The sequence below is a fragment of the Canis aureus genome, chromosome 9 (assembly GCF_053574225.1).
Source record: "Canis aureus isolate CA01 chromosome 9, VMU_Caureus_v.1.0, whole genome shotgun sequence".
In the NCBI taxonomy this organism is placed as follows: Eukaryota; Metazoa; Chordata; class Mammalia; order Carnivora; family Canidae; genus Canis; species Canis aureus.
The window spans coordinates 31447452-31475158 of record NC_135619.1 but is presented as its reverse complement, the minus strand read 5'-3'; the positions used below and the strand labels follow the sequence as shown (position 1 = coordinate 31475158).

Sequence of the window (27707 nt, the reverse complement as noted above, 5' to 3'; positions counted from 1 at the left end):
TAATCAAGGTCTAGAACTATGTGTGTTCACTACCGAAGTAAAACAATTTACCATAATCTAAAAACAGATGTCTTTTTCTGCCTTGCCCAAGTTTTTGTTTGATGATATTGGACCAGATGTGAACACATAAGTTTATGCTCCCACTAAAACCACAGTCAATTCTCATTATTCATAGTAGTTGTGTTCTATAAAGTTACTACAAACAATGAATTTGCAAATGCTGATTAGCATTGCATCTAAGGAAAATACAGGGCTAGGTTCCTGGGAGCCTGTGGTCACGATACTCGGTCAATTGATAATATATAATCTTATTTTATGTGTATTTCTGTTTAAAGACACCTTATTGAAGATATTTTTAAGACACGTTAGGGGCACCTGGGTTGCTCAGTCGGTTAAGTGTCCAACTCTTGACCTCAGCTCAGGTCTTGATCTCAGGGTCATGACTTCAAGCCCCATGTTGGGCTCCACACTGGGCGTGGAGCCTACTTAAAAGAAAAAAGACACTTTATTATTGATCCACTAACACTGAACACTGGGCTGACAGCACTATAACTCATGCCTAAACAAAGCTTACCTAGCACATATATTTTCTCCAAAAGGCACCTCACACACAGCCTTTTGACACTTGCAAATGCTAGACAGCATGTTAACACTATGCATTGGGGGCTATTCTAAACAGTAAAATCACCATTAACAACAAAAAAAGGGCACAATTATATGAAAAACATGGTACTAAGTGGACCATGGAAAGAACACTTATTTACAGTATGAGAGCTAAAACAAAAAGGCAGAATGTTGCTTTGGTTTGACTTCAGCTGGGTGTATGTGTGTTGAGCAACTCAGTATTTTTCACTCTGTTTATGCCTGAAAATTATCATGGAAGTATCATGAGGACTGACTTAGGGGTTACAAATAAATTTTAGTGAGTAGGCAAATTCACAAATATGGAATCCATGAATAATGAGGATTGACTGTACTTTGTTCACAAAAATCTTTCTGGATACCATGAACTGCCTTTGAATATTGTTACTGCACACCATCACTTTGAAGTTCATCAATAAATCTTTGAAGTTCATCATAAATCTTTGAGGAGCAATGTAAATTGCAGAGAGAAAGCAATCTTCAGAAAATATATTTGGGCTTAAATATTAATGTGCTAATGATGATTTTTAGTGACATCCTAAATTGGCAACCTGTAAGAGTGGTAAATTTTTCTTTAGGATATCTTGTTCATTCATAAGCAAAAGCAGCTTAATAAAATTATACCCTGATAGTTTTTCATCTAGATATTCTCCATTGCCTCTTACACTTTGATTCTGCAGGTAGATGTTGTGTGGTTTTCAAACATGGCTGCAAACACAAAGTGTGTATTAGTTAACATTTTTTCTAAGCCTCTCTATGTAAAGCTCACGTGTATCATTTCAAATGAGTACATACTATTTTACCTAGCTGTTGGATATTCTGATTGGTTCCAATTTTTGCTATTATAAACAGCTCTACTATAAATGTTTTCAAAGAAAGTTTTCATTTCCTTTAACATTGTGTCCTAGGATAAATCCCCAAAATGGGTGAGGAAATTAATTTATTACTGATTGCTAGTAATAAATTAATTAGGTCCTTTCAGAATGTGGTGACAAGTTTTCCTGTTTCCCTAGTGGTTCTCTGCCATTGGTCTTATTTCTTTAATTTGTTAAATTAATAGGTGTGAAATTATATCTCATGAATGTTTTAGTTGCATTTACTTAATTACTGGTGAGGATGAAGAGCTTTATCATATATTGATTCAGTCATTCGCTTAGTCAATTTACATTTATCAGATCCCTACCAGGAGACCAGGTCCATGTCAGACACCGTCCCTGCCCTTAGGGAATCTCTCTCCTGCCTGCTAACATTCAACTATCTGCCTATTGGAGACTTATGCCATCCTTTTAGCTTTGAATAGGCACCTTATTTATTTAAAGTTAGACAATAAATCATTATCTACTATGTCTTTCCATTTTTTTCCTTAGTTTTGATGGTTTTATTGAATAATTTTAATTTTTATATAGCCAGAAATAAAAGTCATACTCAAAATACTTACCTGGCAAGAGAAAATATTAATATGCAATATAATAAACCAAAATATATTTAACATTCCTTTATTTGCTAAATTAACTATATCCTTAAATATTTACAAATAATACATTGTGGAGAAAATAATTCACCAAAACATCCTAGAAATTTCTGAATCATTTGTTGATTTTTACAAACTGCTGCAATCTTAGTTGATGTAGCCATCACCTAGCTAAGCAATGCCCCTGTTCAAACCACATAAGAACCACATCAATGATTTCAACATTATATTAGCAGTCATTAAATCTCCAGTATCTTTGCTGCAGGTGAACATCTGAAGGCTTTTCATCACTGGTATATACCTGGATGCCAGTGCCCCTCAGAGGGCCCATGCCCACGTTGCCACTCCTACCAACTCTGGGCAGCCAGAGGTCTGAGGCAGAGTGCTGTGCACCACTCCACCGTGGCCTCCCAGACACTCAGTGGCTGCTGGGGCCATGAGCACCTGTGTCATGCTTCTCCCAGACCTGTTACTACCTCCACAGCCACTGATGGGAAACATCATTAGATACTTTATAATCTCAGTGGAGAGATCATTTCTCACCAACCAGTATGAAAACGTTTCAGTATTTTAACACCCAATGCAGCTCTATTACTATGTACCAGCTGATTATTAGGCCTAGCTAACCCCAAATCAGTGTTTATATGAAATGATTATTCAGAAATATAATTCCTACAGATTTGACATCTGCTTAGATAACAGATCCCAAGCATTCTCAAACACTTTAAGATGATCAACCTTCCAGGAACATGGGAACACACTAGAATCATCCTTCAATGTTCCACATTTGAAATTTGTATGCACTGGCTGAATATCTAACCTAAATAAACAAACCTACAGTCAAGCTGATGAGAGTATTTAAATATCTCTGGGTAAATTTACACCATCACTTTTATCCAGTTATGGATACTGAGCTACTCTTTCTGGCAATTAAACAACCAGTAGATGCAAATTCCAGCCAAGTCATTCTGGCTGGAAGGATCTCAAAAAGGTGACAATTAACTGAAAAGCTTCCCTCTGCTCTGCCCTCAGACCACCTTATTCTCTTCCACAGCACATGGGAACAAGGAAACTGATTGTTCTCTAAGAGTAAAACTATTAAGTCTGCTACAAAAACTTTTTTCCAAAACTCAGAAATAAGGAAAAAAGGTTCATGTGCCCTTTCAATGTGATATAAGAGCATGGTCTAACAAGCTCACCCAGCTTCATCGGACTGTGAGGAGGATAGTTTTTTAATTTACTGCTGATTAGGGTCCAGACTCTATAAAGCTAGATGTTCACTGGTAAAAGACTGATAAATTACAGAGGATTTTTTTTTCTGGTAGAAACACAAATTACTTAATTGGAAAACTAACTCCCAAACTTACGCCTTTATTGCCAAATAGAGTATTAGCCAGTTTGATATGGAACTTGGTGATATTCAGCATTCTTTCTTCCATTGACACTTTCTGTATTCTTCAAATCAGGTTTTTCATCTGTTGTTTCCTTTCATGAATTAATTAAATACTGGACATGGACTCACTATGTATGTGTATGAGATTTATGTTCTCAACTTTTTCAAAATTGACTTTGACATTCATAACCTAAATGGGTTGTGGTGAAGATGTGCAAAGGCTTATCAAAAAGACAGAATTACTTCCAGATACGGCTGGGTAGGTTGACGGCAGTAGCTTGACTGAATTAATTTCATCACCTGTCAGTTAGGAAGGGGAAGTTGGTAGATCAGCAATGGAAGCTTCATAAGTAAACATCCATCCAACTAAGCACCGACTATGGGGATGTGGGGTCCCCTTGGCAGGTGTATCCCGATGTCTTCAGTAGGCAACCAGCCTGATGTCACCAACACACAAACCATTTATCTAGCCCTTTTTTTGCCATGTTCATGCTCACTGAGTAACCTCTGGATTATAAGTTGGTTTCTTAGGCAGGGAAATGATTCACTGGTCAGGCCAATATGAGCAACCCATCCAGTTGGCAGTTTCTGTAGATTAATAGCTGCCATTGGCATGTGGTTTTCCATTCCAGTTCCTTGTGGAACTGACAGCATGTGTCTGTGTTGTGACTTAAGTCAACTGTGGTTCTTCTACTAGATCAAGTTTCTGGCCTACAGGCTGTGGCCTAGCCCAGATCATGTGATTCAATCAAGGGAAAAGCCAGCTGGTCAGAACTCTGGTGACAGTGCTTCTCAGGCAACCTGTGGCTATGGACATGCTATTTGTTCACTTGTTGGTTTTTAAGTTTCCAATTCCTGTGAACCAATGCTTTTATAAAATTCAATAAAAATATATTTCCAGAAAAATAAAATTTAAAAAGTCACAGAAAATATAGGCCTGTATTTTATTACTAGAGTCAATAAAATCCAAATTACTCTGTAATACAGAAGTTCCTTTTAAAAGTATAAAAGTCTCTAAATGCTTAATTCCAATTTATGCGCTTATCTCAAGTCCAGGGGCTACACTTTATGTGGGGACTTGTTAGAAATGAAAATTCTTAGGCCTTATCCCAAGCCTACTAAATCAGAAACTCTGGGGCTATGGCCCAGTAATCTGTGTTTTAACAAGACTCCATGTAATTCTGATGCTTGATCAATTTTATGATGTAAAACACTCACCTAGAATGAGTATACATCATTAGTCATAAGCTTAAATGGCAAAGGGGCCTGGTAGGCACAGAAATGTAATTGTGACAAGATAAGAATTATAAGGAATGGTAAATTCCTTGGCAAACTGGCCTAGATGTTCAACATGGGAACCTTCAAATCCGGATACACATACACACACATACCTCTGGATAAACAAAATTTCTACTAGCTAGTGTGGGACCCCAGTCTATTACTTTTTCTAAAAGTGAACTTATAGTAATCTCAGCCTTAAGAAAAAGAAAAAAGAAAATCTCAGCCTTTATTTGCTCTTTCCTGATAACTGTTTAAGCTCAGAGTATTATATATTAAACCCTGAGTATATGAAGCCTTATTTCTTGAGGTCTCTGTCACAATAATCTATTTCTAATTTCATATCACACTATTTTGAATTATGAGACATTATAATACATAGTGAATCATCCTATTTCTTTTTCTTTGTATGGTATGAAAGTTAATTCTTACCAATTGGTTTTAGAATAATTTTGTTATATTCCATCAAGCGTCCTATTAACATTTCAGCTGAAATTGTTAACTATTAGTTAATAATTAGTTAACAATTAGTTCACTTGGTGATGGATAAGAAAAAATAGGCTTTTGATTCCCATCTCAGCTCTGCTGTGGGTTGGGGCCCTACCCTGTGAACTGGCAATACCAACACCTCCCTTGCAGGCTTGCTGTGAGAAATCAGTAAAACACTATATGCTAATCACCTGTCTATTTGCATTTTCTCCAAAATGTCACTACCTTTTTGCTTCTTCCAATCCTAAACACTGTAGACCTCTTCTCTTTTCTATCCAGGTAGCAGTTTTCTTTATTCAAGGGATGAAATAAATGAAGAATAAAATAATCCTGAAAGCAATACATTTCTTCCTTTGTACTGCTGACCTATGACTTAATTATTTTATATATAGTACTTTCACTATAACTGTTTTGGGGTGAGGTATACTATCGTCATAAAACGTGATATCTGATATGATTTCTGATTTCCTCGTTCTTATTGAAACTTTCCATGTGTTCAAGTAAAGAATACATTTTTATAACTTCCTATGCATCTGAGAAAAAAATGTTTATTTTTCACAGGCAATAGAAGAAAAAAAATAGGTAAGCTAGACTACACTAAAGATAAAAATGTGCAAACAAGAACACAATTAACAGAATGAAAAGACAACCCATGGAATGGGAGAAAATATTTGCAAATCACATAATGGGTTTATATGCAGAAGATATTAAAAAAAAACAACTTAATAATAATTTAAAAAATCCTATTAAAAAATAGGCAAAGACTTGAACAGACTTTTCTCCAAAGAAGACAAATGGTCAATAGGCATATGAAAAGATGCTCAATAATCAGAAAAATGCAAATCAAAACCAGGAGATATCACCTCACATCTGTCAGAATGGCTATTACCAAAAAGACAAGAGATATTAAGTGTTGGTGAGGATGTGGGGAAAAGAGAACCTTTCTGTACTGTTGGTGGGAATATAAAATGGTTCAGCTGCTGTGGAAAACAGTATGGAGGCTCCTCAATAATAAAGAATTGAACTACCATATGATCCAGCAATTCCACTTCTGGGTATATAGCCAAAAGAATTGAAAGCAGGGTTTTGAAGAGATATTTCTACGTTCATGTTCATAGCAGCATTATTCCCAGGAGCCAAGAGGAGGAAGCAAACTAAGTACCCATCAGTAGAAGAGATAAACAAAATGTGGTATGTACACACAGTATACATATTATTATTCAGCCTTCAAAAGGAGGGAAATGCTGACACACAAATGAAACTTGAAGATGTTAAGCTAAGTGAAGTGTTAAGTGATGTGAAGCTAAGTGTTAAGCCAGTCAAAAAAGACAAGTACTGTATATCAATAGTTAATATGAGGCACCTAGAGTAGTCAAATTCATAGAGCCGTAGAATGGTGATTGCCAGGGACTGGGGAGAGGGAGGAATGAGGCATTGTTGTTTAATAGGTACAGAGTTTCAGTTTTGCAGGATTAAAAGAGTTTTGGAGATGGATAGTGGTGATGGTAGCAAGATGAGAATGTGCTTAATACCACTGAACTGTATACTTTAAAATGGTCAATTTTATGTTATGGGTATTTTACCACAATTTCAAAAGACAAAACCTCAAAAAAACCCAAGATGTTTATTTTCTTTTTTCTACCCTTACTTTTGATGTAAATCACAATTCTGCCTTATTGTTGGTACCATTCTTGCTTCAGTTCCAACTAAGATCTGGGCTGGGGATGGCCGGAGCCCCAGGGAAGGAGCTCATTCAGAGTCTGTGGGCTCCACTCAAGAATGGTTGGATCTTGGCAGAGGCAAGGCCAGGCAGGAGCGGATGGACAGAGATGGTCTGGGACAAGGAAAAAACACTGAGTTCCCCCAAAGAGCACAGAAGCAAACTCTTATTTGTCAGCAAAGGTGTCAGAACCAGAGGTATGCTGCAGAGACAGGGGAGAGTCTCAAACAAGCTGGGGCACAAGTTCTTGACTTTTCAATTCCAGAATAGAGATAGGTTTCTAGGAATCTAACAGAGCACTATCAGAGATGGAGATTTTACCACAAACAGCCTTCCTTCCATTTCTTCACCATCTTTCACTGATGCTGAAGGAAAAATATATCCAAACCTTAGGTCTCTAATTAAATACTGGTCTGGACCACCCTACCTATTTTATTTCCATCAAATCTTTATGGTTTAGGGGCAGAAATCTTGAAGGCAGGACTGACAATGTTCAGGTACTATAATGTACTGTCTAAGAAGGCAGGGACAGTGACTTGGTAGCACTTGTCTGGGGAGTTGCTCCGTAAGGTAGCAAAGGCACCCCTAACTCAGATCTCAGGGTCTGCACAGTTACAGAGCTGACGGGCTCTGCAGTGAAACCCACATTTATATTCAATGCATATCCTACCATTTTTAGTTATTTTTAATTCAGACGAAGAACTTTCCTTTGTCTTCTGTGGCTATTTTGTTTGTTCCATTGGGCTTTTGCTGGCACTATTATTTTGACAATTTTCTTTTTTTTTTTTTTAATGAGTGATCTTTTTAGCTTTGTTTCATGTTCCTTTATTGCATTTTTTGTCACTTTTATTAAGTGGGGATAAGGGAGGAAGGGAAAACTATGAAGGCAACCTTTTCTTCTGGCCAAGTCTGTGGTGTTTCTTTCTATATATCTATGCCTACTTCATATATCTACAATGGGAGACCCAGCAAAACCTAAATGCAGGAGCTATTTCTCCCCTTGAAATTCACTATGCAAGTCATTCAAAACAACCACTAAGAAAAAAAAAATTCTCTGTCCTTTCCTGTATAATTTAAATATTTCACAATCATTTGTAAGCAATAATATTAGCTTCAAAGGCAGCTTGGGGGAAATGGTTGGAATTACACCATTCCAAAATTTTCAGAATATGAGATCTGAAAACTAAAATCTGTGGTCTCTAACATATGTAACCACAGGACAGAGACAATTTTCTGGAGAAGCCCAAGCCATGGATGGAAAATAGGATAAATGTAAAACAATACCCAGAGAGCAGTAACCTTGTAGAGAAGAGCTGAAAAGTGTTAAATCCACAGTCAGAGGGTCTCTCTGCTGATAGAGCCCCTTTCATACTGGCCTGCCTCCTAAGAGCTTCATTTCAAAGTGGAACTTGAAAAGAATGTTGCTATTATGCAGATGTTTCCCATGACCTTCCTTTACACTATTCCTTCAACACATTGTGGGACATGCAGCTGCTATAACCTTATGGGACTCTGGCCTCAAACATGGTGAGGCCAATAACATGCTCTGTCTACATGGCCATGTTCTCTTCCAACTACCTTTTTACCAAAGGAGGAGTTCCCTGTTGTCTCAGAACCAGGTGAGAAGGGATCCCAAACTATCTGGTAGTCTACTCAGGGAAAGACAGACGACATGACAGATAGACTTATATCCCTAGGAAGCAAAGTTGATCATTAATTTCCCTACCTAAGATCTTTTTAAATCAACCTTCCCAAACTATCTCTCCTTGAAGTTACTGTTAGAGTGTAGATTTGACCAGAAACTTGGTTGCAACTGTATAATCTGCTCATCTTACATCACTTAATTCTAATATCACCATTTTCACATCAGAGTTGTTCTCCATGGAGCTGTGCAATGCGGCAACCTTGCCTTTGAATCTAGTCCATTCTCCTTAGCCATAGGAGCAATCTCTTTTACAGCTGGCTGACCTTAGGAAGTGTCTTTCTCTATAAGATGATTAAACCAAGGAAACTCATATGTTTCCTAACTGTAAGGGAATTAATGATTTATCTCAGTCCAGATAAAGCCTGACTGTCTAACTCTACTCTGTATTAGTAAACCAGGAGGGATACAATATTCATTCCTAAATATCAAGAGGCCAAAGTTGTTCCTTGGTTCTCAGGGCTCTTGGAATATACCCCACGATAAGTTAACCTTCACTCCTGGAACGATGCCACCCAAAGCAGACCCCCAACTTAATACCACCATTTGTGCATGCCAACATTATTTGCTTGTTCCTTTTCCCCTTTAGTCATTTTGTTGTGATATTAGTCCTCAGATATCACTATTCTCAGTTTCCCTATTATTTAATTAATGTATCATATTTCTACCTTATATTTTAATATATGACCTTTGTTGTAAGTGCATCTTTTTCACATGGGATAATTAATTTATATGTTATAATTGTTATATTTGGACCATCATCTATCATTATTTCCTCTTATTTTTGCTTAATATATGCCACTGGAATTAATTAAACACTGTATAAATACTCTCATCTCTTTTGAAATATCTTCGGAAGAAAGCATTGAATAAAACTACTTCTACGTAAATCAGATTTGTACACCAACACACATGTACCCAATCATGACAATCATCAAATTCATTTTTCTGTTGATTTCTGGTTATAGCCATAATAAAACCCAGAATTCTTAGGCTTCTTTTAATGAGTAGAAAAGAACATTTGAGCTATGGGCTGCAGCCCTTCTCCATCTTATTTCAGTATGTGTTCTGTTATTCTGAAACTTCTACTTTTCTTGGAGGTCAGAAAGACATGTATTCAAATTCTGACTATTACTTAACAAAGCAAGGTATGTAGCCTGAGACCATTTTCTCATCTGGAACAAGGAGATCATTCTACCAGGGGTATGAAGATTAAACGAGATGATGTACTGTAAAGAACCTGATACATAGCAGATGCTCTCTAAATATTAGTATCCTTCAAATTTCACAGTCTTATTCTGCAATGAGCCTTATTCTGCAGTCAGAGGCATTAATCCTTCCTACTAAGGGTTTTTAGTCTGTCATACTGAGAGTTAATAAGGCAGCCACAATATGAAGAAATCCCTGCTTGGGACCCAAAGTGTAAGGTCAGTGACTATTTAGGGGGGTGGGATATGTGAAAATCTTTCTTTAGCTTTCCCAAATGAATGACATCTTGCCTGGATAATTTTTTCCATAAAGGGAACTGCAGATGTTTCATTTCCCTGGGGAGTTTATGGTCTCAATTGCAGCTGCATCTGAAACCAGTATTTTGAATATTATCTGGCCTTTCTTCCAGATGTTTTAGGATTTCTTCCTCACTGAAGTTTGAAAATGTTATAAAAGTAATTTCTTGATATTTTTCTCTAGATGTTAACATCCATGTATAGGCTAAGCCTTTGATCAGTTCTGGAAACACTTCCTACCTTCAACTATTGATTCTGTAAAACATATTTCTTCTATTAGCTTAAGTACTTACTCTATTATTTTTAAGTTAAAACACTGCTCAATTCTAGAAATGAGTCATTGTGGTCTGCCATTATTTATACATACTTATGTAAGCCATCTAATGTCGGATTTGAATCTATAGTTAATAAGCATACTTCCCTAATTAAGTATTTGGAAGTTCTCTATGTAAACTCTTTATTACTTCTAGAAATGTTCTTGTGATATTGCAGTTTTTACTACATGGCCTTTGTTTCATGGCTTTCTATCCTCTTTATTATTTAGAGTATACTTAAGTCATTTCTTGAATTCCTACACTGAGACTTTTCGGTCATTCTATATCAATTTTAAAGTTTATATTTTTTTCTGTTCTTTTATAATTTTGTTCTTTGGCCTTCCAACATTTAAAAATTAGTTGGGTTATTTTGAAAATTCTTTTTCAATTGTTTTTAATTTTTTTTTTACTGATAACTCTGAGGTTATTATTTTTTTTGAATATTTTTGAGACATTTTCATTGGCATTCTAATAGATTTACCATGAAGGCTGTTTATACTGCTACCTAAGCCATTGGTTTCTAAGAGGTAAAAAATTTCTACTTGTAAATTCTACTCTTTAAAAGTAAATACAAGAATACTGTAGTCATTTTTTAAAACTGATGATAAAATTCTTCCAAAAAGTAATATTCCTCATCTACTTTATACCTTAAGATTTTGTCTTTATGAGCCTTTGTTCAACAAAGTTATGTTTCAAAGAAAATTGAAATGTAAATAATTAGTTTCCTCTCTTAAGATCTTACTTTTAAGGGGATGTCTGGGTGGCGCAGTGGTTGAGCATATGCCTTTGGCTCAGGGTGTGATCCCCGGGTCCTGGGATCGAGTCTCTCAACAAGCTCCCAATAGGGAGCCTGCTTCTCCCTCTGCCTATGTGTCTGCCTCTCTCACTGTCTCTCTCATGAATAAATAATAAATACAATCTCTAAAAAAAATCTTACTTTTAAGAATGTCTTGGATAATCCTGAACCAAATGAAGAAACAACATGCTTAACCACACAAAGTTCAGGTGCTGCTTTCATCTGCAAGAGGGTTGTCCCACTGTAGCCAAGTTGGAATGATATCAAGTAGCACAAAGCTCCTCTTCAATATTCTTTAAATCAATTTATCACGTCTATCCCTGGGGACTGGAACTAGGGACTCCTCTGAATTTTAGTCTAAGAACAAGTTTTAGCACTAAGAGAAGAAAAGCTATGTATTTTTATATTTATCTTACATCTAGCCATTTAACCAAATTACCAGTTCTAAAAGAAACAAAATCACTTATACACCAAAGAACACATTTTTTTAAAAAAAAGCTCAGTATCTATTTGAAAACCATTATAAAATATTTTTGAAAGATATAAAACAAGTTTGGAACAGAGAAACATGTTTCCTGGCTGGAAAAAAAAGAATATAAAAAAAGTTTATCCCTTCCAAATTAGTATAGGATTTTATTGCAGTTTTAATCAATGGTTGCTAACCTCTTTTTAGACTGTAACTAAATGAACTTAAAGTCTATATGGGAAAAAAGGAGGAAAAAAGCCAAGTAACACCAAAAAATATTGAAAAAGAAGAGTGAAATGGGACTTGGTGCTTTTCTATATATTACAACCTAAAACAAAACTACTGGAATCAAGAGAGTGTCATATTGACACAGGAATAGAAGATTGACTCTGGAACCATAATGCAACGTACAGAAATATACGAAACAGTAAAGAATTATGGTAGTGTTGCAATTCAGTAGAGAAAAGAGGGTTTTTAAAAATAAATGGTCTCATCAGACTGGATGTGCATTTAAAAGAACATAAAGTTATATTCCTGATACCATATGTAAAATATATTCCAGACAGATTATATATATATATATCAATATAATATATAATTATATATTATATATAATATATATTATTATATAAAATATATATTATTAATATGTATTGATATATATATCAATAAAAGTATCAGAAGAAGAGTTAGGAGAATATTTATATTATCTTAGATAAAGGAAACCTTCCTAAGCAAGGTAAGAAACCATAAAGAAAAAGATACACTAAATATAAAAAATATTTTTTGGTATGGCAAAAGAGACTATAAACAAAAAGGCAAATGAAAGACCAGGAAATAAGTAACTGTAACACATAGAGCAAAGTATTACTATAACTAATAAGCTAAAAGCCCCCTACAAATTGAGGAGTCAAATAACTTTTTTTTTTTTGAGGAGTCAAATAACTTTATAGAAACATGGGCAAAAGAAATGAAAATTCAGAGAAGAAATGCAAAAGAGCAACAAAAGCATATGAAAATATGCTTAACCTCACCAAAATTCAAGGGATATCAATTAAAATAGAATACCATTCTTCACCCAGTAGAGTAATAATACCCAGTGATCACCAGAATATAGAAAACAAGCAGTTTCGTACTTGCTAGTGGGAACCTGAACTGGTATGACTCTTTTGGAAAGAAATCTGGTAGCATACTTTAAAATTTGAGATATATGTGCTCTTTGACTTAACAACACCCCACCCCATGCCCTACTTCCACCTTGGGACTCAACAAGAATGAAGCACTTGGTGAATAAAGACATACTAGTTAAGGGAAATACGACTACAACCAAGGGAAACAATGTTAATTTCTCTCCATGGGTGACAGTGCAGTGAACGCTATGCACTCATTAACATGAGTGAGTCAGATCCATACCAATGAGCTAGGTGAATGCCTGTGACATTTATCATGTAAAACATAGTTAATGGTAATAATTATATTGGAAAATCTTCAAAAGCACAATACGCACGTGTGTGTTATTTAACTATAGGAAACTGCTGATATGTGTGTGTGATTGAGCCATACAAAATCGCTGATATTCAACTGCTTTGACCTAATAAAATGGCAATTTCATAAGTCACAGCCTAACATACATTTATCATATATGCCTGAGCATGAAAAAAAATGTGAAATGATAACAGCCAGGGCACTGACCCTGATTATCTGCAGAATGGAGAAGATAAGGAAGGAAAGAGTAAATAAACAGCCTTTTACCATTCTACCTTTGCACCATTCTACCTGTCAAACTTGCAAATTAAAGATAGCTAATAAAGAAAAAATTTAAAGAAAAAATAGCAAAGAAGATGCTCAGGCTGGATATTACTGGAACACCTATATCTAGGGGAAAAATCTACAGTAATGGTCTTTAATTTTCTTGAGAGAGAGAGAGAGAAAGTGAGAGCATGAGCCAGGCACCCTACGTGGGCTTGATGCCCAGACCCTGGGATCATGACCTGAGCCAAAGGCAGATGCTCAAACTGAGCCACCCAGGTGCCCCATAGCAGTGATCTCTTTAACGCTGTCAAATGTAGCAAACAAATAACTATTTATTTCCTTGTCTCTTTCACCAAGCTAGTTCAAAATGAAAACCTCAGCCAATTCTTTGCTACTTAAAAAAAAAAAAAAAAAAAGAATTTCAGAATACATTTGCAACAAGAGTAGTAAAAACAAAAAATCAGAAAACATTAAGAATTGACAAGGGGAGCAACAAAAACACTTTTCCACTACTATTGAAGAATAAATTGATGTACCCATTTTAAAACAGTATGGCATTACCTAATAAAGTTGAATGTTGCATATTCTATGACCTGGGAACTGAACTCCAAAGCTCATGTCCTAGAAAACTCCTGGACAAAAACAACCAGGACATATGTACAGAGTGTACAGTACAGCAGTTTCATGAGAGCAAGAAGCTGGAAGCAACCGAAATGGATAGAATGTATAATGTGTAGTATATGTCATACAGTGGAAGAATAATATTGATATACTAATTAATACTAGATAGAGGTGAAAATAAGTGAACTGTAACTACACATATCTATTTGCATGCATCTCAACACATAATATTGAGTAAATCCTAAATGAGAGAAAAGGCATGATTCCATTTCAGAAACAGACAACACTAAACAATTAAACAAACAAACAAAAAAAGAGTAGGAGAATGACAAATCAAAAGTCCAGATTACAGCTTTCTAGGAATGGGGAGAAAGGAGAAAAGGGTCAACAATAAGAAAACAGGAGTCTTTAAAAGTGATTCTTATCAATAAAGCTAGTGGGGGAAAATATGGGGACATGTATATGTGCTTGTTTTATTAGTAGTCTTTTTTTTTAAAGATTTTATTTATTTATTCATGAGAGACACAGAGAGTAGAGAGAGAGAGGCAGAGACACAGGCAGAGGGAGAAGCAGGCTCCATGCAGGGTGCCTGACGTGGGACTCGATCTCAGGTCTCCAGGATCAGGCCCTGGGCTGAAGGCAGCGCTAGACCACTAAGCCACCCGGGCTGCCCCTATTAGTAGTCTTTAGTGTGAGTGTGTGTGTACATGCATGTATTCTTATAGTATGGTATGTCTCATTCATGGACATGTGTACGCACACACAAAGAATCTAGGTCAATGTCTGCTTATGCCTACAAAGTTTGTCCAGTTACTGGAGAAGTCACTTAAAAATCTTACAGGCATATTTTGCATTATAGATGCTTAATACATAAATGGATTATTTGTAGAATGAATAGTTACAATATATCGGTATCTATATCTAGAATGGATGGATATAATATATCCCTATATATATTTCTAGAATGGATGGATATACCGCATAAATGAATGGACATCCCTGGGGGGCTATTTTCTTCCAGGGCCAAGGTAAAAACAGAATTTCTCTTATGCAATTTTTTGTAGTACACCAGAAGCTGGACAGAATATCACAGAAAAATCCAAGATAAACACCATGTCACCTTGGGAAGACTTCATTTGGTAAGTTACAGCAAAAAACAAAGGTAGCATTCCTGAGTAGAGTTCCATGGGTTTTATTTTCACCTTGGCTTAATACCTTTCATTCACATTATGATTTAAACTAAATGACACCAAAACTCAAACCATGGCTATTAAGATTGCTAATAGGAGGGGGGGGGTGAATTTTATTGAGTACAAATTGCAAGTACCCAGGAAACCCTGATTTATTGGGAATAGACCACATGGAGCTCTATTTCCAGACATTACAATGTTAGTCCTGAATCACAGCAGGGGGCAGCTAAGCGTATTCTAAATAAGGAGGTGTTTTACCAGGTGAAGGAAGGCAATTAGAAAGGAAGGAAATCTGTCTCGATTCCCATCCTCTACAGCTGCTTGAAATCAAGGTTATACCTCTGACTGAATCACTACTAACTCTGAGCTTCTGGCTTCTTTTCCTTTCCAAGGATTATTTTGAATATTTGGACTCCTACTTTACTCACTCTGTTCTATCTACTGTTATTAGGAGTTTGGTAAATACTCTGATTTAGCTAAGATGCTTTACTGACAGGATATCCTCCATCTAGTTAACTGAGGCCAGAGGAAAGGGTGATTAGACAAACTGAATACATGTTATTTTTAAAAGGAAAGGAAAAGACAAAAAAAAAAAAAAAGTGTCGCTATAGGCCCTTTATCATCTCAAGTAAACCAAAACAATATGATACTGAATTACCTCCAAAATACGACTTACTTACAGACGTGACATTTTTTACTTCCTAATGCTAGAAATTTCCATGCTGTGCTCAAAACCTGGAAATGCAGGTGCAGCATGATCAATAAGGAAAATAGCTTTAAGTTCTCCTTTAGCAAATTAAAAAAAGGGAAAGTAAATCAGTTGCTGCTGTTGAACTTTTTTTCCCCAGTTTTACAGATTGCTTTTTAAAATAACAGCTTTATTGAAATATAACACACATACTATAAAATTTACTCTTTGGAAGTGTATGGTGCAGTAACTTTTAGAATATTCACAGTTACGCATCTATCACTAGTATCATGCCAGAACATTTTTATCACCTTCCCAAAAAAACCCGTACCCATCAGCAGTCACTCTGCATTTTCCCCTCCACCACCCCAGCTCCTGCAACCACTAATCTACCTTTTATCTCTATTGATTTGACTATTCTGGACATTTCAGTAAATGGAACCCTAGAACATGGGGCCTGTTGTGTCTGGCTTCTTTTACTTAGCATAATGTTTTCAAGGTTTACCCATATTGTAAGCACGAATCTGTATTCATTCTTTTTTTATGCAAATAATATTCCATTGTATAGATGTATCATAATTTCATCCAGAGATCAGTTGAGGACATCTGTATCCTCCAGGTTGCTTATTTCTGTTAAAGAGCAAAAGAAAGCCAAAGAAGCAGAAAGAACTGAGCTTCAGGTCAGAATCAACCTAAGCCAGGGCTTAATGAACACAATTACTGTTACATCTGCTTTTCTACCCAATTGTAAGCCACACTACCCCCAGAGGATATTAATGGAAATGTCAACTGTGGTAACATGGAAGATGTGAGAAGTTTTTCTTACACTGTTAATGAAGAAAGAAGAAGGGAGAAGGAAATAAAACATAATTGAGTAATATCCTCTAACGAGTGAGCAAACTGCAGTATACCAATCCAATAGAATACTACTCTATAATAATAGAAACAAACTACTGATCCTTACAATATGGATGTGTCTCCTGTAATTATGCTAAGTAAAAGTCAGAAAAAAATACATAATATGATTGCATTTATGTAAAATGCTAGAAAATGCAAACTCTTCTAGAGTGACAGAAGGCAGATCAGTGACTGCCTAAATATGGGGATGGGAAGGAAAGACAGTTACTAGGCTTGAGGAAACTCAGAGATGGAAATGTTCATTATCTTGATTGTGGTGATGGTTTCATGGGTGTATCCAGTCAAAACTCATCAACTTTAAATATGTATCATTTACCATATGTCAATTATATCTCAATATAGCTGTTAAGAAACTTTTTTAAAAAGTTCATGGGTGTATCCAGTCAAAACTCATCAACTTTAAATATGTATCATTTACCATATGTCAATTATATCTCAATAAAGCTGTTAAGAAACTTTTTTAAAAAGTGAGTGTACCTCCCAAAAAAAGTATTTGACTGATTACCATGTGAAAAACACTGCCTTTGTTTTAAATAATTCTGTAACAAGTGAAATTATTCTCATTTTATACACAATGAAACTTAAGATTGAGAGAGTTCAATAATTTGCCAAGGTGGCCACTGTCAGTACTGAACTGAGAGATCTCTTATTCTTAACCCCAAAACCCATGTTCTTTTCTCTATACCACACTTCTGCTCACTGTTCCTCTTACAGACCCAGCTTTTTTTTTTTTTTTTTTCCTGGAATCCCTGTGTCCCAGCATTTCCTGAATCAGAGAATTTTCTGGCCCACAGAAAAGGTTTATGCTTTACAGTGGTATTCCAAATTTGTTTTCTTTTTGCCTATCATGGTATGCTCCCACAAATACCTCTCCAATTATGGGGATTAGTCTGAGTCAGTTGATTCATTTTGATTCATTTTCAGTGGATCAGAAGAGTTAATCTGGATTAGATCAAGGCAAGTAATCCTGGTCCCTGGATCAAAGAAGTGAAAATAATTCAACTGAGATTAAAAGCAAGCTGAACAAAACAAAACTAGCCATTCAGCTCACTAGCTGAGCATTGTACTTCATCAGACAATAGGTCCCTCTTTTGAATATGAGAGATCCAAGAACGTGGACTACTTCAAATTGCTCTGAAATGTCTATCTACCTTTGGCCATGCCTACCACTAAACTTGAGCTTTAGGTTGAAGATGCCATCCCCTCTCTATATGGGACAAGCATGAGGGTAGCTTCCTCACCTCTGTATGGCCTCCAGATCATCTTACCACATACACAGCTAAATTTTGTCCAAATGCTATCATCATGCTTGGGCCCATTTGAACATGGGCTATAACCTGGGTTAAGCAAAATTAATGAAAAAAATGCAAGTTGGTCAAAACATTTGTTTTTGTAAGATAGCTGAATTTGGGCCAGGAAGAAATGCCATTTCTTCCATGCAAGACTTTCATGAGGAAGGCTCTCTATGCTAGATATCTTCCATTAGCCCCTTTGGAACCATTCTCCATCCCATTCCACCAAGCTCTACGCCCCAGGAAACTAAACCATATGGACTCAGCAGCAGAATTCCTTGCTCTTTGTCTTCAGTCAGGTTTGGCCAATGGCTAGCACAAGCAGCTCAGAGGGAAAAAGAATCATTTCAATGTATAGGTTTCTAGGGATCTCTGCCTCCAGGGATGTTATAATCTGGCTCCACCCCTTTCCTGGGGGCTAAAGCACCACTCAGGAGGGCTCTCCTCCTAGTCCTCATCCCTTCAAGCCTATAGATAGGAAAGGAGCTCTGTAGAAGTGCACTTTCCCTAAACTCTGCCCACATCCTTGTAAATATTCTCTTTATTAAGCTCTCCTAAAATTAACTGACTTGAGGATGCCAACTGTTTCCAGTACAGAGGACATTTCTGAGGGCTAAGAGTATGCCTTATTCAGAAAATTAACTTATTCCAACTCCTTGATTTATATGAAAATGCTGACATTTGTGGGGTTAATGTCAAATCCAGGCAAAGATAAACAATGGCTAGGTGAGGTGTGGAATGGAGAGCTCAAAACAGCACTGGCTCAAACTCATTGCATTGGCGATCATGTAACACAAAGACATATTCACAAGATTTATGATCAAGGTGGTGGATGCAATCCTCAGATTTTAAAATGTGAGATATGTAAAACATTTTCAGGTTGCTATATCATCCTTCTTCATGCTTACAAATCATATTTCTATGGTACCTTCAACATTTCTGCATATATTGCTTAGATTGAGACATTAAACTATTTTTGGGGGAGTCTAACGATCAATATGAAGAGATGTTTGCTACAATAAAAACTGCCTAAATGGCAAATCTAAGAAAGACAGATTTCAGAGGTACCATCTGTTTTCCTTCATTGAGAGGTATTATCATATATAGTAAAAAAAAAAAAAGCTATAAAAGTGAAGTGATGCTTCCTGTGTCAGACATAAATTATAATCTCAAACAGATTTTGATTACTGAGAGCTTATATCTTTGATATAAGGAAAAAATGGATAAGGAAAAAGATGGATATTGATCCTATCTAAGCCCAAAACTAACCTCCCATCTCTAGAATTAACCCAACTATATTATTCCCAAACGAAGAAAATTCTATAACTAGAATAATTATTTTAAGGCTGATTTTCTTTGATGATTTTTCTCTAATAAAGGCAAAATGTCATGTAGCACAAATCTGCAAAGCTCTTTTAAGTAAAAAAGCTAAAATGTTGAAATATTAATATACTTTATTTTTGTTTGGTTTAACTGTGCATGTTTGCCATAGATTACAGCCACAGATCGAAAAGAGAACTCATTGAATTAAACTTGAGCCAGCAAGGTAAGCTTTATCCTTGTATTCATTATGAACATCTATAAGAACTTAAAAAGTATTTAAAAAGGATATAAAAAAAATCTGGAGGACGCTGGCAGCTTCCATTTTATTTTGCATAACACCAGATGGCTCTTACAAAGTTCTCACTTCTTATTTTCCAAATGAGTGGTAAATTCATGCATTTGATTTTTCTTAAGTCAATGCAACTTATCAATGAATAATACCACTTTGTATTTGTACAGCATTTTACAATTTACAGAATGTTTTCCAATTCATTATCTCAACTGATCTTTACAGCAGTTGTGATATAGTCAGGGCAAATATTATCATCCCCATTTTATGGATGAGAAAACAGACCTGGAGATATCATTCAGAACTCTTTGTAGCAACTTAAATTAGCTTAAGTAAAAAAATGGCAATGGAAATGTATTGACTCTCATCCACTGAATTCATGTTCTCTCATTGTTAGTAAGCTCTCTCTCCTTTCCCTTTCTCTCTCTTTTGCTTCCCTTCTGGGCATCAGACTTCATTCTCTCAGCAGACTGAAATATGGCCTTATGTGACTCTTACTGCCTTGAGATGAGAAAGGATGGGACCTCATCCCCAACTTGAGTTTGCATATTCTAGGGGAAGAACCTACTGGCCCCTGTTGGGTCACATGTCCACCCTTTGAACCCACTCCTGCAGTCTGGTGATGAAATACTGTGGTTTCCCAGCTTGGGTCAAGTCCCCACCCCTGTGGCCAGTATTATTCAAACAAACAAAGAAAACAGGGATAGACCGAGCCAGTGAGGAAACTGTGAGGAGAGAGCCAGCCACCCTAATCTGTATGTACAGCATTAAATCAATTGCCCTGGGGCAGAAGCAAATGACTTCATAACCAGATCTTCAGAGTGTAACTCCAGCACCCGAGTCTCCTGGATGGCTCAGTGGTCTGCCTTTGGCTCAAGTCTTGATCCCAGGGTCCTGAGATCCAGTCCTGCATCAGGCTCCCCACAGGAAGCCTGCCTCTCTCTGCCTCTCTCTCTCTCTCTCTCTCTCTGTGTCTCTCATGAATTTAAAAAAAGGGGGGGTGGCAGTAAGGTGAGCTCTCTTCCGCTTTCCAGCACAGCCCATCATGCAGGAGCACCAAGGTGTTATGGATCTCTTTGTTGCTCACAGTTACCAGCATCATTTGGCTCAAGAATAAAACTTGGAATAGACTCAGGTTCTAGTCTTGGTCCTGTCCCTTGTCAGCTTCATGGGCAACTTACTTAACCTTGGAGAACCACAGCTCCTTCCATCGTAAAATGAGTAATTCCTGTGTCACAGGGTCATCAACAGGATCAAGGGAGATAATGTATTCCAGATGACTTTGAAAATTATGAAGAACTACCTTAAAGTTTATTACTTAAGTTCTATATGTAAATTTGAGCTAGGCTAAAATTACACAGGAACATTCCTCAGCGTAGTCCTCCCTCCCACTATGCTCTATTGGCATCACTTTGGTGCTGACATTTTTTTCAGTTTTCAAAAGGCACAGCTCAAAAAGAAGCATCAAGTAGTGTCTTCAGATTTAGTCCAGGGACGCCCGGATGGTTCAGTGGTTGAGTGTCTGCCTTTGGCTCAGGTTGTGATCCCAGGATCCTGGGATCTGGTCTCACATCGGGCTCCCTGCAGGGAGCCTGCTTCTCTACCTATGTCTCTGCCTCTCTCTGTGTGTGTCTCTCAGGAATAAATAAGTAAAATCTTTTTAAAAAAAATTTAGTTCAGAAGAGCAGCTTACTAAGATGGTTTAGTGGCACTTGTCATACTCACCTTTTCAATACAGATTAATCAAAAGATGAACACTTCTGGAAGACACAGAAGACACATCAGAAACTACTAACAGCGGTAACCTCCAGGGAGTGGGACCAGAAAATAACATTTGGGAAGAAACTTTTATTTTTCATTTAGGACTGCCTCAACTGCTTGAATTTTTAAAATCTTACACATCTATTCCTTTCATGAAACAAAAACTAATTAAATTAAAGGCACGGTTATCACAAAGAATACAGTACATACATAATATAGTTCTGACACATAAAAAGCTTTCAGTAAATTCTTGTTTACTGATCAAACTAGGTATATTTATATACCTTTCCAGCAAAGTAAAATCAACTTCATTAGAATAAAAGCCAGCTTTCATCTCAGTGACTGTATATGTTTTCCATTAATAATATTGTGAGGAATGCTCACTGCCACCTGCTGAGGATATGATTTTAAACTCTTACATCTTCATACACCAAAAATGAGAGCTACCTTCTTAATTCCCAATTATAAAGCACAGTGTACGCAGCTACCTCTCAACTCTGTTACTGCTGTTCTTGTAGGCACACTTCCCTATTAAGTTTGGAGGATACTGGGCTTCTAGGAACCACTTTATTTTACAGTTGGGGGTTTGCATGATATTTTCTAAGAAATTAAAGGTTACATGGCAGCATATGCCAGAGCTAAAAGACAGATTTAAATGGTATTTTTTTAAATGGTGCAATAGCTATGAAGTTTGGATGCTGTGCACTGGCTAAGTGCTGTTCCTGGTTGCCTAGTTACATCTCCGTAGAAAGGTCAAAATGGTTCCCTCTAAATCTAGAAGGAATTAAAAAATCTTAAAGCTTCATAATTAAACCACGGACTGTGTGAGCCCTTATGTAAGCATCCCTTACAACAAGTCCCCATCAGACTCTAATCACATGACAGCCCTTGGGGATGTCTAAGGAGATGTTTTAATAAAAGGCATTTCTGTATCTGAAATTTGTTACCTTGCTCACATTTCATTAAAGTTATCACATCTGGACTCTTTCCATTTTATCATATCCAATTGCAGTCTGCAACTACAGGATATTAAAAAAAAAAAAACATCCAACCTAGTTGACACAAATCCTATCCCACGAAAGACAGAATAATGTCCTGTGTTTAAAATTATTCAACTTAAAAAAACAAATTTTTATTGTGATCAGCTTTACAAGGTATAGGCCAGTCTATAATCTAGTAACAAAAACTATATATTTTAATGAAAAACTAGTGTCTTAACTCTCAAAGATGTTCCTCCTTCACCCTCTCGCAGACATTTTTATGTCTAAATATCTTCTCTGAGTAATGGGACAGGATAGAATAACAATTTTGGTCCAGAAATTTAACAGGAGCTTATTAAAATGGCTAAGACTTCTTTCAGAGTTTAAAGAGAAAGTCTTTCTTTTTCTTTTTTTCCCCCCACTCAAAATCCAGTCAAATTTTTTTTTAGGTGAAATTCATATAACATAAAATTAACCACTGATCATTTGAAAGTGTACAATTTAACAGCACTTACTACATCCACAATGTTGTGAGGCCATCACCTCTCTCTAGTTTCAAGACATTTCTATTACCCCCAAAGGAACTCTGACCCAGAGTAGTCATTTGGACCTCTTATTTACATTTACTCTCTAATTTCTCTCTGGCAAAGAATAAAAGAATCTGGGTTTATATGATAGCATAATGATTTGGGATGCTTTCATTTCTTCTGGAACTTGTTTGATTCCAAAAAAAAAAAAAAAAAAAAAACCCCAGCAGAGGTCTGAAGCTGAAATGATGCTAGTCTTAAAATGAAACCAGGATTGGTTGTCCTAGAAGGCAGGAACCAAAAAAAGGGGTTGAGGAATATATCAAAATAATTCACAGATCTATCCAAGACCTATCCTTGTCAGAAACCCAGATCCTACCTACCTCCATGACAGAAAGTATTCAATCTATTTTTTGGGGGAAAAAAAAGTATTAAAGGAGAATTCTTTGTACCTACCAACTAAGGCAGTTTGGAAGATGGAGAACAATTAAAAACATTAAAAAGAGAGAGAGAGAGAGAGTGCCAGCTCTGGAAAGTCAAATGTCTGTTCTGGGGAAGCTAACTTATTGTTCTTTCAAGTATGTTTGCAGTCCTTTTTGTCCCAATGGCTTAAAGAACAAAAATATCCAAATAAAGTTCACAGAAATGTAAAAAATGAGCCTCTAGGACCTTCAGTATTCCAGATTTCTCAACCTGGCTTGATGAGGCTAACACAGGGGAACGAATTAGGGAAGCAGGGAGGAAGGACCGAACAAGAGTCTTTACCCAAATGCACCTACTTAGATCAGGGCAAGTAGCTCAAGCTCTACAGCTGGAAGGTCAGGAAGCACCAAATTCTTGAGCTGGGTAAGATGCCAAGACATTATGCACTCCAATCCTTTCCCCTCAGGTTTTCAGGATCATCTCCGTCATATTTTCTGAACAGTCTTCTGTCTCTTAGGTGGGAAAGTTTAATTTTGTCACACAAAAGACAGGATTCAAACTAAGAGAGCTCTTTGCTGCTTTGGCAAACAGGTTTTATCATTTCCATACATGCCAATGTGCTGGAAAAGATGCAGTGAGGTACTGTGGTCACTTCAGTGATAAAGTTATTACAGATGGGTTCATGGAAGGCATCTTGTAGGAGGGTGCTAGTAACTAACACTGAGAAACTGAAAGGGTAGGGCCTGAAATGTACCACTTCCTAAATGTCACAGTTTCTTCTTAGTTCTCAATCTGAAGGTTTGGTTTTTTTGTTTTTTGTTTTTTTTTTTTAAGTTGGTTTGGGCAAACATGTATATGTGGATACAGATTTTCCAAGAGTTGGAGTCACTCTTATCTTCAGCCTAAGCCCTGGGGGTTGTTGTCATTATCTATGTCAATTAAAATTTCTATTTTGGGGCACCTAGCTGGCTCAGTAGGTTATTCTTGATATTTTTTAAGTAATCTCTACATCCAATGTGGGGCTCAAATTCATGACTCTGAGATCAAGAGTTGCATGCTCTTCCGACTGAGCCAACGAGGTGCTCCAAAACAAAATCTTTAAAAAAAATTCTATTTTTAACAATTCATTGATGTGACAGATACTTCCCACATAGCCATTTGTTAGACATCTGGTGGGGTGATCAATTGTCCTGATTTGTCCAGGACTGGTCCAGTTTTAGCAGCAAAAGTTCTGTGTCCCAGGAAACCCCCGGTCTTGGACAAATTAGAATGATTTGTTATCCTATTACTAATTCTAGGTTTTGTCTTCAGATTTGCATTGTTGGAATGTCTAGAAGTGGATAGAAAAGGGACTTGCTACAAAAGTAGCTGAAAAAATTTAACATCTCCAACTAAAATTTCTAGCTACATTCTACTCCAGAGATGCTTTTCAAAAAATAACCCAGTGGTCTATTTCATTCCCTAGGCAAGAAATGGTTTCTTACTTTGTGGGGAGGACCTACCTGATATATGATGGAAATTAAACCATACTTTGAAATTAGCTATAATAAATGCCACTACAGTGAGGCTCTAAAATATTACGTTATGTTTTCCTCCAATTTCCACATTTTAGAGCCTAATAAATATAGCATAATATGACAGGCAGACGTAACAGCATAAAATAAAAATCTTACATTTCTTTGGTACTATTCAATGACTTTGGAACCTGCACACTGTGGGCAAACTCCCCAGAGTTACAGAAACTCCAAAAGCAGCACACTCTCCAGAGGCCACACCCATAGTACCAAAAGATCTGGCCAAGAAAGGAGCTGTGGAACTTCAACCTGTCCACTGGATCCAATGCTAAATACTCCAAGAAAACCTTCAGGGCCTGTATCTACAAAACAGGATTTGCAAAGTCAATAAAAGAACTTGCTTCAGAAACCTGGGAACCCGAAACCTGCTCAATAGTATGCAATGAAATGTTGGATACTTCTACCTCTACTAGCCTTTCTGCTTTTCTGAACAACTAATCTCTTTTACTTTGTAGTAGGCAGAATAATAACCCCCAAGTAAGTCCATGTCCTACTCTCTGGAACCTGTGAATGTGTAACCTTTACAAGGGAAAAGGGACTTTGAATTAAGGACTTTCACATGAGGGAGAGTATCCTGGATTATTCAGGTGGGCCAAATCTTACCACATGGGACCTTAAAATCAAAAGTTTTTCTGGGTTCAGAGTTAAGAGATGTAGATAGAGTAGAAAGCATACAGAGGGGATCCCTGGGTGGCTCAGTGGTTTAGCACCTGCCTTTGGCCCAGGGCGTGATCCTGGAGACCCAGGATCGAGTCCCACGTCGGGCTCCCAGCATAGAGCCTGCATCTCCCTCTGCCTGTGTCTCTGCCTCTCTCTCTCTATGTCTATCATGAATAAATAAAAGTAAAATCTTAAAAAAAAAAAAAAGAGAGAGAGAAAGCATACAGAGATGTAGTGTTAGTTTTAAAGATAGAGGGAGGTAAACTTTAGAATTCTCTCCTAGAGCCTCCAGAAGGGAACATAGTTCTGTTGATAGTGTGCTTTTAGCGCAGTGAGATCCCTAGAGAACTTAACCTGCAGAACTGTAATTTGTATTGCTTTAAGCCACTAAGTTTGTGATAATTTGCTATGGCAGCAAACATGAAATGAATACATCCTTCATCATTGCGGCTTTTTAATTTGCATAATACCTTAATAGTATTTTGCTCTTAACCTCAATATTTGACCATTTCTCACCCAGTGTTTAATTTGCTTCTCTGTATAGACTTAAAAGAAAACAGATTTGGTACTAGAGCAAATTTGCTCAAAATCCCTCCAATAGTGCAAACACCAGTTTTCTTTACATGTCTACTTCATTTAGTTTCTTTTAAAAATTTTCTTATTTAAATTCAATTTTCCAACATATTGTATAAAACCCAGTGAATTTCTTTCTTTAGTTAGCACAGTACCCCTTACATGAGGAACCATCGAGCATAACCGAAATCAGTAAATTTGTATGAAGCAAAAATGTTCATGAGAATGGAAAATGACAGAGAACCTTTCTAAAGCTGTGTGCAAAGACACAGTAGTTCTCCATGTCTCCTAAGGGTGCTCTGGATATCACAATGATCAGAAGATGCCACTGGCCTTTTAAAAGCCCCAAAATAGGAATACCAAAGAGTACAATGAAGAATTGTCCCATTCCACCTGCCAGCAACTCCCATTGAGAAATGCTGCCTGGATTGATATGAAACATTTAAGTACATTCATTAGCATGAAAGAAATCAACATAAACATCAGAGAACATCAAATACTTGTATGACAGTCTTCATTATTAGCAATAGAGTAGTCCCCCCTCAACCGTGGTTTTGCTTTCTGCAGTTTCAGTGGCCCTTGGTCAACCGCAAGGAAGCAGGTGACCACAATGCCTAGGTCATTCACCTCAGTTCATCTCACATGTAGGCATTTTATCATCACATGTCACCACAAGAAGGGTGAGTACAGTACAATAACATATTTTGAGAAAAAGACCATAGTCACATAACTTTTATTACACTATATTGTTATAATTGTTCTACTTTATTATTGTTGTTAGTTCTTACTGTGCCTAATTTATAATCAAACTTTATTGTAGGTGTATATACATATAGGAAAAAGCATAGTATATATATGGTTCAGTACTAGTGCAGTTTCAGGCATCCACTGGGGGTTTTGGAACATATTCCCCACAAATAAGGGGGGATTACTGTATTTGGTAGAATGTAGGGATGGTTCTGTACTCAATTGTAAAATATTAAGTACTTAAATCCTAAAGAACCTCATTATGAGATAGTAAAAGCTATACATGGTCTTAAAAGCACACTCACACAAGCCTTTCTTCTAATAAGCTCTAGACCAGAGATTTTTTTTTTTTAAGATTTATTTATTTACTTGAGACACACACACACACACACACACACACACACACACACACAGGGAATATGGGGGGAGGGGCCGAGGGAGAGAATCTTTAAGCAGTCTCCCCGCTAAGTGTGGAGCCTGACACAGGGCTCCATCTCACAACCTGTGAGATCATTACCTGAGCAGAAACCAAGAATTGGATGCTCAACTGACTGAGCCACCCAGGTAGCCTTCTAGACCAGAGATTCTGGGATTCTAATACTAGCAAGTACTA

At 36.8% G+C, this 27707-nt stretch overlaps 1 protein-coding gene across 3 annotated transcripts in view; it reads right to left on the bottom strand.

Moving 5' to 3' along the window:
- GNG2 (G protein subunit gamma 2) overlaps nucleotides 1–27707 on the bottom strand; it is a 113892-nt gene that overhangs the window by 68389 nt on the left and 17796 nt on the right. The window lies entirely within an intron of this gene.